Source organism: Olea europaea, unplaced genomic scaffold (assembly GCF_002742605.1).
Source record: "Olea europaea var. sylvestris unplaced genomic scaffold, O_europaea_v1 scaffold9848, whole genome shotgun sequence".
NCBI lineage: Eukaryota > Viridiplantae > Streptophyta > Magnoliopsida > Lamiales > Oleaceae > Olea > Olea europaea.
In genome coordinates, this window is record NW_019268357.1 from 1 (window position 1) to 4,874 (window position 4,874).

At 35.5% G+C, this 4,874-nt stretch overlaps 1 pseudogene; it reads right to left on the reverse strand.

Annotated features, from left to right (window-relative positions):
- Nucleotides 1–371: 371 nt before the first annotated feature.
- LOC111392823 lies at nucleotides 372–3,678 on the reverse strand (annotated as a pseudogene).
- Between the last annotated feature and the right edge of the window lie 1,196 nt (nucleotides 3,679–4,874).

Sequence of the window (4,874 nt, forward strand, 5' to 3'; positions counted from 1 at the left end):
TGGCGAAAAAAAAAAAAAAAAACCCGAGCCGTGGAGTCTTGATTTTTTGGCTAAGCTTTTGCTCGGCTCGGTTCAAGCAAAAAAAAGCCCATCTTATAAAAGCCCGAGCTGAGCCGAAGTCTCGATTTTTTGGTTCAGCTCGTTGACACCCCTATTTAACGTTATGGAGATTGGAATTAAAAAGTGAATATGTTGGATGAAATGTATATTCAAACTTAATCGGATGAACACTGAATTAGTCTTCTGTAAAATTGTCTCAATTTCATTTAATTGGACAATATATTTTATATTTTATTTTCATAAATATTAAACGTAATTTATTGAAGAAATTACATTCAAACTTGTACACACTAAATTGATATTCTGTAAAATGCAAGCAGCCCTTCTCAATCGCATATAATTGGACGAACACAACTCATGATTATTACACATAAATAATCTAATGTTAACAAACTATTATATGTAACATATGGAAACAGAAAACAAGAAAACATATGTAACTAAATAGAGGACTTTATTAAAACTTTGAAAGAAATTCCAAATCATCGTCCACCAAGCATTGTAAGAGTGACATCATTAAGGGAGACTCCTGTCTGGGAAGAGGTGACATGACTACAGTTCCACTTCTCAACAAAAATTGGTTGCTCTGGCAAAGGCAACTTGACAATTTCCCGACTGAGCATTGCAAGAACTGTCGAAATTGTAGGCCGGTTATTAGGGAATTCTTGTACACACAATAGTGCAATGTGAATGCACCTCATCATCTCTCCCTGGAATTCAGCTTTGTATATTGTTTGATCTATGAAGGCTGAGCCATTGTCTTCATTCCATAATTTCCATGCCTGATACAAATTATCATGTATAAGATCCTGAGGAATATTTGAAAACACGAAGAAAGGGAGGAAAGATTACAAAATGGCTTACACATCCCAAAAGGCTTAACGACCATTCATGATTGTAGAAGTTGGTGTTCTTTTTTCCACTCACGATTTCTAACATCAGAACACCAAAACTATAGACGTCAGATTTTTCAGAAAATCTTCCTTCCATTGCATATTCTGGTGCCATGTATCCGCTGTAAAAGTATGGTAAATTCATGTAAGTTTGAATTGTCCAATATTAAAAGTGAATGGCATGTTCACAGTATTATTTAAATATTGCGTATCAAACATACGTTTAAGGGGATCAATACTTTTGTCAATTCAACATTTGCTTACTAAGTTCCTACGACTCTTCCAGTGTTGGCTTGATCTTGGTTGCCTCCAAATATTCTTGCCATTCCAAAGTCTGAAATCTTTGGATTATAGTCGTTGTCCAGCAAAACATTACTTGGTTTCAAATCTCTGTGAATTATCTTTAGTATAGAATCCTGGTGAAGATAGAGAAGGCCTCGTCCAATACCTTCAATGATACTAAAACGTTTCTTCCAATCGAGAATCTTCTGCAATGGATGTGAAGTATCTACGCAAATAAAAGCAAATTATAAAAAACTAATAGTAGAAGACGTTTTGAAAGGATAGAGAACAAAGTTGAATTTCAACTAACCAAATAGAAACACGTCTAAACTTTTATTAGTCATATATTCATAAACGAGAATTTTCTCTTCTTTCTCGACACAACATCCTAATAATTTTACAAGATTTCGATGTTGGAGTTTGGAAATCACATCCACTTCATTCATAAATTCTTCCATTCCTTGTCCAGATGCTGCTGAAAGCCTTTTCACTGCAATTTCTTTTCCATCTACCAATTTACCCTGCGTGCACATTAATAGCAATTTCAGCACGAGAGCTATATAAAATGAAGTACTGGAATTGGTCTGTGGCATTTGCAAGAGTCACGAACGTGAATAATGGAAACTTTTCAAGATTAACTTTATCCATATCATGTTTAAGCAATATTCCGGCCGAATCTGATGGATATGTTTGCCCAGCTTCATTTAAATTCGCATCTACTTTTCCTTTGGCTCCTGGTTCCACAGGGAAATCAATATCTTTAGCAGACAGATACATATATATGCATGTAAAGCCCATTAAATTATTCACTGTTCATTCTGTGTTACCTTTTCGCCTAGCCATCAACCACCAATAAATGAAAGTGCAAATCAAAATGGCAACCACACCCACCACTACTGGAAGGATAATAATCAGCTTTTTGTCTCTGTGCCCATCTGAAAAAAAACAAATATCAAATTACGTAGGCTTAATCAATAACAAGTTCATGAAACATTATATGGCAAGTTATCAAAGACAACGGAACTATAAGTACCTAGTTCTGAAGAAGCTAGACGAATGTAAAGATCTACACCAACGTTAGAATATTGTTGAATGTCAATCAGTTCTTGGCTCCAGAACATACAACCAAGATTTGTGTCGTGTGCATAGGCTATGCATGAACAATTCAGCGAGCAGAGACTTCTACATTCCTCTACCGTCCTAGAGGGTCCCTGCTCAACAAAATCCGGCACTTTCATATATGGGAGCCCCAAGAATCCGTCTTCTTTGCGCCCACTGCTCGTAATATTATTTCGATCACAGAGCAATGGTTTCCTCCGGACACATCCACCAGACCAGTTTCCTCTTCCCCATTCCCGGGAATTCTTTGGTTCAAACCCTCTAAGACAAGAACAAATAGGCGAACTTAAAGCATTACAACTCCCAAATGGCCCGCAAGTCCCATAAACATCACATACGTGTTTAGGAGCCACGATGTAATATCCCAATTCTGCGTGTGATAATTCCACATCGTTTGAACCAAACTCCCCGTTGAATTCAAAGTCATTCTCATCAAGGATTTCGCCTCTGGCACACTGAAAGAGTAAGTTCCTGGAGGATAATTTACCACAGTGAATTCTGCAGTGTATACACAATACATCTCTTGTACACCAATTAGAATCTGCCCATTCCATGGACCACTTCGCCAGTATGGACGATTCCCATTCCATGTAAAGGTTTGAGGAATATTCAGAGCCTGGAGACCATTTGTGAAATTTCCGACTTCTGGATCCATCGGGGTTTTCCAAGAGGACAAGACCACCTTATTACCTGTATTTATGTTGTCAATTAACCTCAAGTTAGGCAAAAACGTATCGGATGGATGTCCAAAACTCTCCCACAACGTACGCCCACTTGAATCATCTCGCAGAACAAGATTTCCAGTGCTCAAAAGTTGGGCACTGGCATTAACAGAAGATGTTGTAACATTTGATGACCAAATAATCTCACTTTCTCCATTCGTTAGTACAATATTCCCATCTTGGGATATCGTTATACTGCCGGAAGAATCTGGAATAGGCTTGTCCCTGTTGGCCACCCATATCACTGTTGATTCAGAAACGCTGTAAAATACACCAACATAGCGATTTTTGGTGGTATTATCAGGGGAGAAGAATCCCAATTTGAAGACGTTGCCTCTGAATGATATGGTGTCGGGGTCTTTTAGGACAAGATTTCTTGTAATAGTGTCTGTTTCGGCACAAAATCCCAAACGAGGAAGACACAGTAGTATGAATAGGTACTGAAGAACAAAAAGTTCAAGGATTTGGCTATTGGACATAGTTAATTCAAAGAAATTTGTGGGGGAAAATGCCATTATATGAGAAGTTTGCTAATAAGTAGATAAAAGGTATGGCTGCTAGTATTTGTGGGTAAAATCTATTTTGATTCATAGTACATAAAGCCATTGAGAGACTTGACTAAGCCATTGAGAGACTTGAAGCCAAGTCTCAGAGTTGAAAACTATAACTCCCTGAATTTATAATTAGAATTATTACGAATATTCATTTCATAACTTAAAGATAAATTTATCCAAATACTTTGAAATATGAATTATAAGATTAAAAATACTTAAATCCTTCATATGATGATCATAAATATTCAAGGGCGGACCAAAACTTTTTATGTTGTGAGTCAAAAATTAAAGTATAATTTAAAAAAAAATAATAATGCAAAATTAATAAAAAGAATTTAATATGTATTTTGATACTTTGAAAACATCTTATAATTATATCATTATCAATATTGTAAAGTGAATTTTGCTACTTGTAAAATTTTGTCTACTATTTCGTTGACAAAGTCGTGCTATTTATACCATTATCACACTAGTTAGTCCTATATAAATTACCTTTTGTTGCTTGTTACATCGCATATTGCATCATATTCAAGCATTTGCATAGTCCCAATTTACCAAAAATTTTAGTCGTTTAATTTAAAAAAAAAAAAAAAAAGAAGTTTCGATCCATAAATGAAATCATGCTACTTATACAAAATTGGTTTACAAAACAACATCTACATCAATCATTTCAAAAACACTTTTTAAAATCATTTGACACGTGGATTTTATTGAAGCACTGACGAGAGTCTAATGGACGTGATTGCAGCTGTCTACAGAAATATATATTTGTTTGTTGCTTGTTACATCGCATATTGCTTCATAGTCAAGCATTTGCACAGTCCCAATTTACCAAAAAGTTTAGTCTTTTAATTTAAAAAAAAAAAAAAGTTCCGATCTATAAATGAAATCATGCTACTTGTACAAAATTGGTTTACAAAATGACATTTATATCAATCATTTTAAAAATATTTTTTAAAATCATTTGAAATCAAAGGTCAAGAATCTGTCAACACTTATTTTGTTAATCATTTTTATCAACTTGTTTGTACAACTAGATTAATTGCATAAAGATATATATATATAAGTGTAGCTGTTGCTCCTTGGGGCACATCCAAGTTGGCGGAACAATCACATTGGGGGGCTCTGGAACCAAGCGTGGGGAGTTCGATTCCTGGAACACACAACTTGGAAGGCAAGATTTATCTTGGAAGGCAAGTTGCTGTAAGGCAGTGAAGAGGCTCCCTTTGGGAAAGGAGTAAAAG